General features: G+C 39.3%; 1 pseudogene across 1 annotated transcript; it reads right to left on the minus strand.

Moving 5' to 3' along the window:
- Positions 1-12,242: 12,242 nt before the first annotated feature.
- LOC309643273 (alpha-endosulfine pseudogene) lies at positions 12,243-14,937 on the minus strand (annotated as a pseudogene). Its single transcript has one exon. The product of its transcript is annotated as an alpha-endosulfine pseudogene (transcript).
- Between the last annotated feature and the right edge of the window lie 1,231 nt (positions 14,938-16,168).

A 16,168-nucleotide genomic window follows, 5' to 3' on the forward strand; every position in this document is an offset into this window, starting at 1 on the left:
TTACAAGGAAATTATGTCTTTAATTTATACCAATGGATATACTACATCATTATGATAAAATCTGCCCCCTGGTGTTTAGTATAATAATCACTTTCCAGGAGAGGTCATGCGTGATGGAAAGAAGCATGGATGAGACAGTGGTTTAAGTGTATTTCCTCATGGTGTTAGTCTGGGCAATTCCTTAAATTCTCTGAGCCTCATTTTCCCCCACCAGTAAAGTCAAGGTACAATAATCAGTATGGGATAATAAAACTAACTTTTATATATGCCTACCATGAGGCATAAATTCAAATGCCTCCTTTTATTAAATCACAGATAACTATAACACAGGTGTGATTATCATCTCTGTTTTGCAGATAAGAAAACTGTGGTCAGCAATCTTAGCGAAGTGTAATAAAGTGGTAATAAGCATAGGACCTGGATGCAGAATAAGTCTGAATTTGGCTTTAATACTTCCTATCTGTTGGGTATTGAGGAAGTGACTTAACCTCTCTAGGCTACAGTTCTCTCATCTAAAAGTGGGAATAATAATATAAAATTCATATGTTGTTGCAACAATTAAATGGAATAATTGTGCATCTCTCAAAACAACACCTAGAACACAGTAATTCTCAATAAATTGACTAATTTTCATTATTATTATTATGTATTGCCAAGGATCAGAGGGCCACTAAATGGCAGAGATCAAATCAGCAGGTCTGATCTGCTGGATCCCTGACTCTTACCCATGAAGTTCTGCTCCTGAAACACCTCCACTGTTTCTGTATCCAAGATTTTACGATGCTGATCGGTAGGCCATTTTCGAGGGGCATTGACTCTTTCAGCTTTTTACATGATACACTAGACATTTAAAACTATACCAATTCACTAATTGATATCCTATGCTGAAGAGTAGGGATTTTTTTAACTTTGAATTTTTTCATTTAGATGTATGAAATTGGGAGGAATTCCCATACACCGTTCACCCCAAATCCCTAAACAAGATGAACTGACAACATGTGCATTCTGATAGGGTGCGTTGAGAAGGACACAGCATTGCTTCTGTGGGATTCCTGCCAAAAATCGCATAACCTAAATGCAGTCCTGAGGAAACATCAGACCAACCCGATCTGAGGGATACAGCACAAAACAACGGGCGGTACTGTTTAAAAGTGCCAAACAATAAAAAAACAAAGAAATACAGAGGAACTGTGCTGGATTAAAAGAGACTAATGAGACATGACAAGTAAATGCAAAGTGTGTTCCTGAATTCGATTATGATCCAGAAAAAGGACAATAATGAGATGATCTCCTCTACTCTGAACAGATTGTCTCATGTCCTCTTTCTAGTCCAGAACCTGACCCAGGAATATGTGCATTGTATCAATGTTACTGTCCTAATTTGATATTTGGAAATTTATTATGTGTAGGAGGTTAAATATAGATTTTTAGGTAGATAACATTAAAACATAAAGGAGAGTCACGGGTTACAGTGTAGACAGAGGATCTGGGCTTCGGAAGCATGCAGTTGCCTGTGGTCCCTAGTTAGTAACTGGCTGCTCTGGGATTCTGTCTCCAATCTCTCAGAACAGGCTCTTTCTGCTACACCGAGTTGCAGAAAACGTTCAGAGCCTATAAACACTGTATTGGTTTCCTGTGGCTGCTTTAATAAATTAACAAAAATTTGGTGGCTTAAAACACCAGACATGTATTCGCTTCCAGTTCTGGATGTCAGGAGACCAAAATCGGTTTCAGTGGGATAAAGGAAAGGTGTGCACAGGGCTCTACGCCCTCCACAGTCTCCAGGAAAGAACCCCTTTCCTGGCCTTGTCCGGCTTCTAGAACTGTCTTCCTTGCACTCCTTGGCTTATGAACCCCCCTCCTCCGTTTTCAGAGGCAGCAGCTCAGTATCACAAATCTTTCTCTTTCTCCATCATCCCTTTGCCTTCTCATCTGTTTTCACAACTCCCTCTGCCTCCCTCTTATAAGGACAGTTACATTACATATAGGGCCCACTCAGATAATCCAGGATAATCTTCCCATTTCAAAATCCTTTGTTGAATTACAGCTGCAAAGACCCCATTACCATATAAAGTATCAAACATGGGCTGCATGAACTGGGACCTGGATATCTTCGGGGTTCATTATTCAGCCCACCACAGACATGAAAGGACATCTCCGTCTGCACTGAGTTTTAATTTTTGATGCGTATACTCAAGTTGGCATTGATCCCTATTCAGTCTGAAACTGAATTTAATAATTGGGAAGCCATTAATTCCTAATCATTTCCTAGCAGGAAAATATTATGCTCTCAGAGTCTGTGTCTAACAATAAACTTTCGAAGATTTAGGTAATCTGTTTACATGGTTTTCATGTGGGCTCTTTTGAGGGCAGGTGCATGGTTTGTATTTCATGTGTCTCCAGTATGGTAGGTCGAATATTGGTCCTCAAACATAATCAGGTCCTAATTCCTAAAATCTCCAAAAATTACCTTCTATGACAAAAGGGACTTTGTGGATGAAATTAAATTAAGGATCTTGAGATTAGAATATTATTCTGAATTATTAGGGTGGGCCCTAAATGCAATCTCAGATGTCCTTATAAGAGAGAGGCAGAGGGAAAACTGACACAGAAGAGCAAAAAGCAATGTGACAAGAGGAGCAGAGATTGGAGTGACATGGCCACAAGCCCAGGAATGTCAGCAGTCATCAGACGTTGGAAGGAGCAACGGGAAACGGATTCTGCCCTGGAGCCCCCCAAGGGAGCACAACCCTACTGGCACCTTGACGTAGCTGTTTATGACTCAGTCTGGATTCCTGAATTCTATAACTGTAAAAGAAAAAAAAATTGCCGTTTTAAGCGCTAAGTTGGCGGCAATTTGTTACGGCAGAAATAGAAAGCTAGTATATTCAGTAACCAGCTTAGTACCTGGCACGTATGCTTGTTGAATGTCAGAAGGGAAGAAAGGAAGGGAGGGAGGGAATGAGGGAGGAAGGAAGGAAAGAAGGAAGGAAGGATGCATTAAAGTTACAAGGAAAAACAATATTTGGGGTTTTAATCAATATTTGACCTATTTTCCTCAACCTGGGACACATTACTAGCCTCCTACGGAAAAGACTTAAGTCTTTTTTTCCTCTAGTTAAATGTTCTCTATCTAAATCTGAGGAATTGTGTTGTTGAAATCTACATCTGGCACTGGAAGACTCCATGACAGGTTTCACATTGAGAGGATTTCTACAGCTGAGTTAAAACTTCTGCAGGAAGGGGTTAGGGTGAAAGCCAGTCAGGTCCTTTTCTGAAGGAGAGCTTGGAGGCCTGGTGCAATAATTGGAAAGCGGGTGGAATTGACAGGTGAAGGTACACACTCTCACTGCCATAGGAGATCATTCATTTCTGTCTGAAGTTTTTAGGCTAAAACACCTATCAGTATAGGTAGAGCCGCTTAAAAACTGTCCTTGTGTTTAACAGCTCCGGGGAAACAATTATTACTTGATCGATTTAGCGATAAGTGAAGTATCAGATCCATATCCATGGTTTCAGAAATAATACATCCTGACCCACATTGAACTCCTTCATTTGTGGTATTTAGTGAAAACTGTAAATGACCTAAAAGGAGTTAGAAATGTCTAAGGCAGTATGTTACTATTGGCAAGTTCACTGAAGTGTTAAATTAAACAAAACAAGATGGAAAGGTTGACGCAATTAAGCTCTTATCCTGGAGATCTTTTTCTGTTAAGTCCTATGCTAGGGTTCAATTAAAATAAATAATTTTTCCCCCGGAATTACCATTGATTTATTGAGTTTGACAATACCCAACAATGCCTTAATGTTTGTCCAAGTGAAAAAAATCTCTTTACTCTGTCATAGAGATAAATGAGGTCAATTCATCAAGAGACCCAACTCAATAAAATACTGACGATGTTCTGCTGGGACGCATAAACCCTTCAGTCACGAGTGCCTTGTCAGACACCCAAAGTGAGGTTTTTGTTATTGCTTATAAAAAATAATTGTAAAAAATGCATTTAAATTCCCCATCCTGTAATTTCCTCAATTATTTTTCAGATTATGCTATACTTTTCATTGCAAATTGCATTAAATCAGAGCTGGAAAGAGAAAGAGTGTAGAAAAATAAACAAGCAAATATACCATTGAGCTGAATCTGGCTCTGTTATTTGCTGACTTTTTCCTCAAAATGTTATTCATCATTTAGATTTTAAAACATGGCTAATAAAATATGCATATAGTATTTCCCCCATCTCTCAGAAAAAGATGCTGTACATTTTTTACACATGTATATTTTACGTACTATACAAATGTGGAACCATATCATATATACTATTTACTTAATGCAGTCTTGCATTTTTTCACTTTCATTTTTTTGCCTTCCTTCCTTCCTCTTTCCTCTCCCTCTCCATCCACACCAGTGCCCTTTTAGGTAAAACATGTTAATATCTATATCTTCCATTCTTGTCTCCACACCTAGATATACCAAGGCACACAATATACACACACATTATATATACATAATATATATATTACACTATATACTTATATGTATATACACACAAATATATAAACCTAAATTTATGTTATACACATTTTTCTTCATCTTGCTTTTCTCAATATCTGGTAAACATTCCTTCAAGTAAACAGACATAATTCTTTTTTTTTTAAATTAATGCTCCCTTTCTTTTTTTAAAAAAAATTATTTATTTTTTGGCTGTGTTGGGTCTTCGTTGTTGCATACGGGCTTTCTCTAGTTGTGGCGAGAGGGGGCTACTCTTCATTGCTGTATGCAGGCTTCTCATTGCAGTGGCTTCTCTTGTTGCAGAGCACGGGCTCTTCAGTAGTTGTGGTGCACGGGCTCAGTAGTTGTGGCTCACCGGCTCTAGAGCGCAGGCTCAGTAGTTGTGGAGCACGGGCTTAGTTGCTCCGCGACATGTGGGATCTTCCCAGGCCAGGGATCGAACCCATGTCCCCTGCATTGGCAGGTGGATTCTTAACCACTGCACCACCAGGGAAGTCCCAACAGAAATAATTCTAACCCATTCTTTCTAATGTCTTTATTTCCTGGTGTTAACACACCACAATTTGTATAACCAATTCTTCATTGATGGGCATTTTTCCTTATACATTTCTACATGCATAAAAATGCAAGAAAGTCCTTGGTACATAGATCTTTGCTTACTGGTCTTTTGGTTTCTATAAGATACCTTTCAAGGAATACAGTATTGCTGGATCAAAGAGTATATGCATTTTAGGTTTCAATAGCATCTTTAAGATAGCTTAATAAAAAAAGATGTGACAATATGTATTTACACCAGCAGGTGTTAGAGTACTATTTTCACTATACTCACAACAAAAATAAATATTGTAGTTGCTGTAAATGTTTCCATTTTGATGGGTGTAAGTGGCAGTACTTCATTATTAGTTAATTTTTATTGCACCACCATATAACTACTTTTTACATCTGACCTTGTTGCATTTCTGGAAATTATGATCAATCAATAAATTTAGCAAAAGACGCAATTATAGAGAGAAAAAGAGAAGCAATTCTATGCAGTAGGTATATGTGTGGATGTGAATGGGCGCTATTCTTCTGTTGGGGAAATGTCCACTGTCTTGCTGTCTGGAAGGACACATGGGCAGTGAGGGAACACGAATTACCAGTAGGCCTTGTACCATTTCATCTAGCCAGTTGGTTGGTTATTCAATGTTTGCAAATCTCCCAGGAATCTGGAACTCACTTTATTTGAGGCAATTCAGCTGAGACAACTCTATTAGAAATCCATGTCTCTGAAGAGTCATTACTTCTACTCATTGATCTTCAATTTTTTTCTTTAAGCTACACAGAAGAAAAAAGAAAACTGAATAGGAGTTCATTTAAATATCATATTTGATGGCAGTTAGCATTTGTTCAGAATTATTTTCTTCTCTATGTATCTTCATTTATTTCAACTGCTTCTCAGAAAACAGTAAAGTCCTCTAGCCACAGGCACTTTAGTTTCCTGTCACATCTGTTTTCCTTGGCAAACATATAAGTTATTACAAGATATTAAGGGGGAAAAATAACAATACAAACATCATATTGTTATTGAATTGGTCAACAGGACCCGTGTCAATGTCCTAGCCAGGTGAGAGCCCCTGTCTCAGCCAGGGAGGTTCTTTTTTTTTTTATTATTGATACATAGTTGATTTACAATGTGGTGTTAATTTCTGCTGTACAGTAAAGTGATTCAGTTATACATTCGTGCAGCCAATAACAAAACCGATACTGAAACTGCAACTGCACAAGTTTTATTCAATGGCCAAAGGAGAAGCAGGAACCTAATTCGCAAATCAACTTCTCAACCCAATTCTAGCAGAGCCACCAAATCTATACGAGGGAGGCTCGAGGTAAAAGGGAGGGAGTTGGAAAGAGTAGGAGGAATATTCATGAGGTATCTGAGAACAGGGGTGTGGTTTGGACCCGGAAATGTTGCATCTCTCCTTTTCAGTCCTTGTATGGGCTTTTCTGGTTGTTGTCATAGCAACTGTCAACTGTCAAGGGGCTGGTGGGTGTGTCATTTAGCTAATGTATTACAATGAGTGTATAATGAGGCTCAAGGTCCGCTGGAAGTCAAATCTTCTGCCATCTTGGGCCTAGTTGGTTCTCATTCATTTTTTCTCTTTGCAGCTCCTTCCTGAAACTTAGGTAAGAGTAATTATATTCTATTCCAGGGAGGGGCAGGGGTATGATTCTGGGGCAACAGCATTGGTAACAATAGGATTCTGCTGTAAAGAGTCCTTACTGGAATACTGGCCTATATTAAAATAATATGTCATCTGCTCTGTTTCTAGATGTGAGGAACATGGAAACAGTCTCCCTGCATGTTACACATGGAGATTCCTGAGCTCTAGGCCCAACAAGAGAAAACAGAACTTATAGACACTGGGCTCAAAATCTGCCTTAGAAACCAGCTTCCCAGGTAATCTTCACACTCTAAGAGTCAAGCCAGTGCTTTAAAACCTTTATCTTTTTCCTAACATCTGGGCTGATTAGGAAGTCACTTAGTTGTCAGTTATAAAGAAGAAAGGTGCTAATTACCTATTTGAAACCTCTGAGTGACTCTAAGTTTGACTTTTCTTCTTTTCAGTCTGAGAAGACTGCATGTTTCCTTCCTGGAACCTAAACCCCTTGAGTGCTTTACTCCTGCTGTGAGAGTTAAAATAAAGGTTTCTTTGAACCTTAACTGACTCTCTCCCACTCTTCTCATATGAAAATTTCTTTACTTTGTAAACTGGCTTCTTCAGAGTGTCAGTTTTTCTTCAGAAAATTTGATGTTCAGTAACCAAATTATAAGGAGAACAAACAAAATCATAACAGTTTTGTTGTAAAAGAAAATGCCAAATGGTTTCCTTCTAAAGATGAATGAATCTCAATTCTAACATGAAGGTAGGCAAAAATATGGTTCCCATGTTCTTTCCATTACATATACGGTATGATTTTAGAACCTGAGAAACAATCTTGTCCAGCATCATTCCAGTTTTGATTCCTTTGAATATTAAATCTTTAGATATTTAAAGCACCCTTTTAAATTATCGATGCCCCCTGAGTCCCTAACAGCTAATATCTTAGTCATCATTTGAAAAGTTTCTCAGAATTAAACATGAAATTGAGGTTTTAGTGGAAACAATGCCAAGCAGATGGGGGGGAGGGACCAGGAAATCAAGAGGTTTCAAGGACAACATTTACCTACAGACTAGTTTGCAGTGGAGAGGACTGAGTTCAGAGCTGGGACACGTGAGCTCCAATGGTGCAACCAAGTTCTGTAGACATATAGACAAGTGACGTGTCCCTTGTTTTTTTTTTTTTAAATTGTGGTAACAAGAGATAATATGATACCTACCCTCTTAACATTTTTTAAAGTGTACAGCACAGTATTGTTAGCTGAAAACACAACATTGTACAGTAGATCTCTAGAAGTTATTCTTCTTGCATAGCTGAAACTTTATACCCATCAAATGATGGCAATTTCCCATTCCTCTCTCTGCCCTGACCGTGGCTACCACCCTTCTATTTTCTGCTCTGTAATTCTGACTATTTTAGATACCTCAAGAAAATGTGGCATATCTATATCTATAGATAGATAAAGATAGATAGATATAATGGAATATTACTCAGCCATAAAGAAGAAGGAAATCCTGCCATATGCAGCAACATAGATGAACCTTGGGAACCTTATGCTAAGTGAAATAAGCCAATCACAGAAGGACAACTACTGCATGATTTCACTTACACAATGTGTCCTTTCTGAGTTTCAACTTTCCCTTCTATAAAACACAATAGTAATTCCTTTTCACTACAAGCTATTGCTATGATGAAACAAGTAAATATTAAGAAGTGAAAGAGTAACATTTTTTCACTTGAATCTGGACCTCAAGGGGCCAATTATACCCACCTCCACTAACACAGGTATGTAGACTGAAGAACTCCATAATCTCATTATAAGAACTTAGGCAACTGTTAAAGCACTATCAAAATATTAAAAGAACAAGAAGACTGTGCTAATTAGATATTTATTTAACTTTGAACGGCTGGTTCAATGAGGTTGGCAGGGTTCTGAAGAAGCAGATCCTGAGATGAGGGTTTAGGTGCAAGTGGTTTTTAAGAAACTATTCCCTGGGGAAACAAGTAAGGAGGTGAGAGAAGAGCGGGGAGGGGAGATATCAAGCAAGGTTGAGATTTCAGGTATAGTCCCAGCAATAGCATAGGAAGCCCTGGAAGATATTACACCTTCAGAATGTATTCACCCTGAAGGCAAGGCAGCTGGGCTTTCATACTACTAGATCAGCCTGTCACTGGATAGGCTAGAGGAGGCGTAGTGGGGAACATATAAACTCCTGGCACTTTTGTGAGTAAGGATGAAGCAAGAGGCACCATGAGCCAAAGGTGGTCCTCTATAGAAAATTGCAGGCCCCTGCCAGTAGAAGCAAAGCATGCAGGAGGTGAGGGAATTGGTATCCAGCATGGTAAAATGCATATGAGGGGATTTGAGCAGGGCACCAACAGTATCTCCTTAGTTTACAAATGCCAAGACTGAGGCTAAGAGATATCAAGCAGCTTGTCCAAGCTCACACCACATATTAAGGGCAGACTTGATTGTCCAACCCAAGACTCCCATCTCAGTGTTCCTTCCACATCACCAGGATGCTGGTGAGTCTGTTATACTAAGTCCTGATATCATTATACACATCCTGCATCCTGAACTGGTTTTTTATTCATGCCTGAGAAAACGTCCTACCCTGGTACAAATTGATATGTACCCACCACAGCAACAGCACATTTGTTGTGAGGCTATTAATAATTTAAGAAGCAGTTGCTGCTAGAAGATCTCCTGGTAACACTGCAGTGAGTAGAAATGCTGTCCTTATTCTTAAACAATAAAAGGAAGGGAGAATGAGACACGCTTCCTTGAATGTAAGAATTTTTGAGAAATCGGCATTTTTAAAATGCTTGCAAGAGTCCATATCTATTGTGCATTTCCTCAGCATCCATAAATACAGACCAAAATAATTACACTGAAAGCAAGAAAGGAAATCCCAACATGATGAATATGAACAAATAGCATAATAATCTTGCCGCTTGGAGAATAATTTTGCTGCCTCATATTGAAAAAGAAAAAAATTCAATGTACCCATCTGGCTCAGAAATAAAAAGTATGGAGTTTGGCCTTTATGATACCACCAAAAAATAAGTAACTTACACTGGTCTAAAATGGGGGAAAGTACATTTTCAAAGGCTTTGGAGACTTTTTTAAGTGTCCATGAGAACCCACACAGGAGCTGCTGTTATAACATGGCCGTGGAGAAGTTGCCTTCAGAAGGATGGCTGCCCCACTCACCGCCTTCTCCTGATGTGCCCAGCAAATGTTTGGGTTCTTCTCCATTCAGGCAAAATGATAATTACTTAATTATCAGTGACAAATAATCATCGCTCTGTATCCTGGAGTCCATCCCCAAATATAATTATAAGACTCTCAATCAAAAGAAAGTCAGTTGAGAAACATGGGCCAATTTCCAAGAGAGGGTGACATGATCACTCTGCCCTTCCTTTACCTCCTTTTCCTTTGTCCTTGGCTAATCAGAAACAGAGGAAACTGACAAATGGCTCTCCACAAAGCTTCAAAAGAGTCATAAAACAAAGAGGAGTTAGATATACCTTCTTTCACCCCAGAAACGTAACAATCGTTAGGGCTCCCTGGCCCATGTCTCAATCTTATCCAGCGAGTTGTTTAAAAAAAAAAAAAAAAAGAGAGAGAATTTCAGTCTTTTCCTATCTTCAAAACAAAATGTTCTCTGTCATTTTGGAGATACCCATGAACACAAAAACAGAAAAAAAAATTATTTAGACAAGATCAAAATAACTGGAGGTTTTCACGGGTGTAAGCTGCCTGGCTCAGGCAGGCTTGGTTTCAGAGGCAAGGCCAGAGCCGCCGGCAGCAGCGGAGACGGACGGGGGTGCACAGCGATGAGGCGGTAACTGCACGGAGGTCAGGGCCGGGCAACACATATGTTGTTTTGATAATAATAATCTAGGTTTAATCAAAGCACTCTGGATTTGGACTTTGAAATGACCCTTCTTTGCCATGGAAACTATATACTTCACGCTGTGGAAACAGGTGGCACAGAGAGAGTGTAGCTTGCTTCTTTGTTTTCTCAGCCTTGAAGATGACCAGGTGGAGAAAGAGACCAACAGTTTTTCTGATTTCCCTATTTCTTCGATTCCTTCCTAAAAACTGGACTCGCTGTGGCCTCGGTCTTGAGGAGTCATACTGACCGATAGAGAAGGCAGCTCAGACAGAAAAGAAAAGAGTACAAAATTCGAGAAGATCGGAGATGAAAACGTACAAAATTATATATATATTTACATATATAATAACATGTCATATCTGTGTACAACGTGTCCGGGACAGTTGAGGAAACTATACAAGGAGGTTCAGCATTTTCCCCTTCCCACATGGATTTTCGACTAAGGAAGACAGCATGAGGAAATGGAGCAAGAAACACAAAAATTTTATACAATTACAGGTGACAGCCAAGGAGTTTGGGGGCCAGGGAATCACGGGATTCTGCTCTCTCCATTCCCTCCTCGCCAGCTTTCTCCTATCCAATCGGAATGATGGCCTGAAAAGTGAATGGCTGGTCAGGAAAGAAGTAGAGACACCCCCGACCCCCTACACGTGCATCAGCAAGTTCATCAGTTGTTCTCACTGGGCCAGATGTGTGGCACATCAGAACTGGTGAGCTGAGAGGGCAAGAGAGGATTATAGAATCTTCCTCTCTTGAACGGCTAGCTAGTTCTCACCCTGCCCTCTCTGTCTTAACTAGCAGGCTGCATTCAGTAACACTCAGGCCAAGCTACTGATAACTAGATTGATGATGCAGCCCCTTTCCTCCACCTGGTTCACGATCAGCGCTGCTACTTCTCGGAGCACAGGAGCTGGGTTACTGAGCTCTAGGAAGGCAGAGATTTCTCAGTGTTCCTTCTCTTTCTCCCTGGCCACCTTCCCCAGCTTCCTCCAAGGTGATTCATCTCCCGAGAATCTCCTGCTCCAGCCCTGCTGTAGCACTAAGCCCTGGAGGCCCGCTCAGTTCACCCCTTTTCTTCTTGTCTCCCTAACAATACACCTGGCAGCTGATAACATCTGAAATGTGGGACTCCACATGTGCATGACTGAGCCTGTTTCTCCAGGCCCACAGCTTGGCTGTCAGCGCAGATTTTTAGCAGCAAGGGCCCAGATTGTAGGAAAGTAGGTGAGGGCAGAGGTAAGAGCTTTCATGGCTAACTTAGAATTTTTTTTCTTGACCCTTATGAGCCCCTCTTGCCTGAATTTATAACCCCCAAACCTCAACTTCTCTCCCCATGTAGTCTTCAAATAGTTCCCCTCTGTAGGCTCACCTATGGGCCTTCCTCACTTTTGGCTTTACAATGAACAGCACAGTTCTTTTCAGGATTTTAGAATCAGAATCAATCTCATCTATATTCAACTCTGTTTTACAGATGAGGAAATAGAAATCCAGAGAGGTTAAATGACTTGACCAAGGTTACACGTCAGTTCTGACTAGACTGAGTGGAACTAGAGCCCAGATATCTTGACTCCTATCCCATGATACTTTCAAAAAGCAACATGCTGGAAGAGAGAGGGAAGGTGCCCATTTTATGTGAATTATATCCTCCAATCCTTACATTATTTAAGAGCCAGGGAAAACTGTAAGACACAGTAAAGGAGGTTAAGTGGGCACTATAGTTTTAGGCAAGCAAATCAGTTTTTCTTTTTGAGGCTTCTCTAAACCGGTCATAATGGAAACATGAAGCAGTAGCAGCCCAAGGGACAAAACACTTAAAAGCACAGAAAACAGATCCCATTCAATCTACCTTTCCCAACCATGTCAGGTTAGCCTTGGGATGTTAAACCTGTCATATTATTCCCAAGGCCTAGCCTAACCAATTTGGGGATACTCTCTTCCAAAAGGAGAAATCACATCTCCCCAGTTTCTTGTACAAAAGAAAAAGAGAGTTTGCAGCATTATCCAATCCTAGTGTCCCATTTCTGAGCCCCTACCTGGGCTACACGAGGGTGTGAAAATCTCAATTTATCCAAAGAAATGAACTCAGGGCCTCTCTTCAGCCCACATTACCTTCTCAGCAGCCCCCAGGAGAATCACAGTCATTTCTGGCTAGCAAGCTGAGAAGGTATAACTGGGGGCCCATTCCATCCCTGCCTATGATATATAAAAGTCCGGTGGGTGAGGAAGGGAAGCAGAAGGGGGCCCCAGTTACCTCGCGAGCTTGCTGGTGACGAGAGAGGACTTTCGCTGGGGCAGATCCTGTGGGGTGGGGATGTGGTCACCAGTCACCAGGTTCTTGTCTGGTCCTGTACTTGGTAGCTGCTTATTCTTCATCTTGGCTTTGGGCATGTTATAGTCTCCTGAGTCAAAGTACTTTTGCCCTTTCTGGAGTCTCTTCATGAGGAAGTCGGAGCCTCCAAGCTTTTGTCCTAGGCTTGGATATCTGGCCTTTAGCTTTGCCTCCTCGGCTCTCTCAGGGAGCGTACCTTCTTTCTCCTGTGTGTCCTGCTTCTCCTTACCAGTCTCCTCCACAGGGCTCTCCTCCTCTTGTTTCTGGGACATGGTGGGATCGGGACTGTGGAGTGAGGGGACCCAAGAAGTCAACCGGAGAAGGGAAGGGGGAGGGGAAACGGGACAACCTGCACTGCTTCTTCGGCTCCTGTCACTAGGGTTGCTCAGTCCCTTCAGAGGTTCTTTGTTTACACTTCAGAACGTTTAAAACTGATCAAGAATTAAATTGATCAAGTGCTTTAAATGTCTTATATCACAGCTCTGAAACAAACGAGCCAGTGACACAAACAGGAGAGCAAGTTTCCCCGATTTTTCCTGTCCATGCAATCATATTGCTTTCCTGAGTAACATTTCCTTCCTTGTTTGATCTCAAATCAGGAGGTAGTCAGAAAGACTAATCCAAGCAACATTTCTGTAACCTAACACACACAGGTTAATAATAAAATAACTGAGGGATCTGAGCAGTAAGACAAGCACATGGTAGTACTGAATTTACTTCAAACAGTCAATCCTTCCTCAAATTTGTGTCCTATCATACAAATTCCAGTGGACTTTTAGTTATTGCCTAAATTCAGCCTCAAAATAAGTCAGTGGAGTAGTCAAGATTAGTATTATTCCCACTTCATGAAAGGAAAAAATGGAGATTAAAAATCTAAAGGGGGAAACTCTTGACCTTCAGAGTTGACCGAAGGTGGGAATGGTGAACATCTTGTCACTGGAGGAATGTAAATGATGGTCCAAGTGAAGAGTGAAGACTCTTCCCAATGGTCAGACTGGTGATTATTTGGTCTAATGTTTTAGTAGCAGGTTGACAATTAGTTTGAGTGTCATATGTATGATGTCTTAATTCATCACCCCATGAGTCTGCCTCTTTCTCCTAAATTATTTTATGGGTTATCATAATTATGGAAAAAAAAAGTGTTGCCTAACAATACTGCATTTAACTAACAAATTTTACATGGGTAACTTTGAGTGAAAATACCATATATCTTAAATTATTAATCAACTGTTTTAAGAGGATGACATATTTAAGACAAGTGTGTTAACTCAGATTCCCTTCAGGAATTTTCAGGACAGTTAACACTTGTATAGATGAGTTAACTGTAAACATCAGCTTGCTTTTAATATTTATCAATGCTTTAAAACAAATAAAATATATACAATTATTGAAACATAAACAAATGAAAATGACTTTTAATGGAAATTATATTTTTAAAAAAGACCTAATTTTACTGAGATGTGCTTTCTTCATTGGTATTTAATCTTGCTACATTTATTCCTAGGGCTTCCTCCATCTTAAAGAAGTGTAATACTTTTGAACACATTTTAAACTTCATCTTAAAATCAGGTATACTGCAAGTAACCTTAAAACTTTAGGTCAAGGAATTTCCTAAGATGAACTAATTGCTATGATCATTCTCCCATAATAATGATAAATTTTAATTCTTTACTATTCATTGTTTTTATAACCTCACTTTTATTTCTTGTCATATATCAAGGGAAATGAGGGGTGGTTTATAGTAATAAACACCTATATTAAAAAAGAAGAGAGGGCTTCCCTGGTGGCACAGTGGTTGAGAATCTGCCTGCCAATGCAGGGGACACGGGTTCGAGCCCTGGTCTGGGAAGATCCCACATGCCGCGGAGCAACTAAGCCCGTGAGCCACAATTACTGAGCCTGCGTGTCTGGAGCCTGTGCTCCACAACAAGAGAGGCCGCGATAGTGAGAGGCCCGCGCACTGCGATGAAGAGTGGCCCCCACTTGCCGCAACTAGAGAAAGCCCTCGCACAGAAACGAAGACCCAACACAGCCATTAATTAATTAATTAATTAATTTAAAAAAAAAGAGAGATACCTCCAAATAATGATCTCAATTTCTACCTTAAGAAATTGAATTAAAAAAGCAAACTAAACACAAAGTATGAAAAGATAGGAAGTAATAAAGATCAAAACAGAAAAAACTAAGATAGGAAAAAGGACAACATAGGGGAAAGATAAATTAAGCCAAGAGATGAATTTTTGAGATCAGTAAAATTGATAAACCTATAATCAGATTAGTCAGAAAAGATAGGGAAGAAACACACAAATTACCAAGATCTGAAACAAGAGGTGACACCATTACAGATTCTGCATATATTAAAAAGATAATAATGTAATATTATTAACAAATTAATGTCAATAAATGTGATACCTTAGATGAAATGAAAAAATATCTTGGAAGACACAAACTATGAAAGCTCATTCAAGAAAAAATAGATAAACTGACTAGTTCTATATATATTAAAGAAATTGAATTTGTAGTTTAAAACCTTTCAGTAAAATTAATTCTAGGCTTGGAAGGCCTCCCTGGTGAATTCTACCTAAGAGGAAGAAATAATACCAATTCTACACAAACTCTGCCAGAAATTGAAGAGAAAGGAATACATCACACTCATTATATGAGACCAGTATTAACCTAATAACAGAAGCAGACAAAGACATTACAACAAAAGAAAACTACAGATCAATATCCCTCATGATTATAGATGTAAAAATTCTTAACAAAGTTTTAACAAACTGAAACACAAATATATTAAAAGCATAATATACCATAATCAGTGGAGGTTTACCCTAGGAATTCAAGGTTGGTATAACACACAAAAATCAATGTATTCAGCATATTAACAGCCTCTCCAAAAGAGAAAGAGAGAGCAGAGAAAAACCATATGATCTTCTCAATAAATGAAGAAAAAATTTACCAAAAATCTAATATTTTTCTGATAAAGACTCTCAGAAAACTAGGAATGGAAACAAATTTTCTCAAAGTGACATAGGGCATCTATGGCAAATTTACAGCTAAACTCATACTTAATGGAGAATGACTGAACGCTTTCCCTGTAAGGGTAGTAACAAGGAAAAGACATCTTCTCTCACCATTTCCATTTAACGTTGCACTGGAAGTTCTAAATCAGCGAAATAAGGAAAAAAAACATAATAATAAATTAAAACATCCAGACTGAAAATAAATAAATAAAATTGCCTTTACTCACAATCTTTTTTTTTTTTTTTAAGTAAAACATACAGTTAT

This window comes from Balaenoptera physalus (assembly GCF_965194825.1).
Source record: "Balaenoptera physalus genome assembly, chromosome: 15".
Taxonomy (NCBI): Eukaryota; Metazoa; Chordata; class Mammalia; order Artiodactyla; family Balaenopteridae; genus Balaenoptera; species Balaenoptera physalus.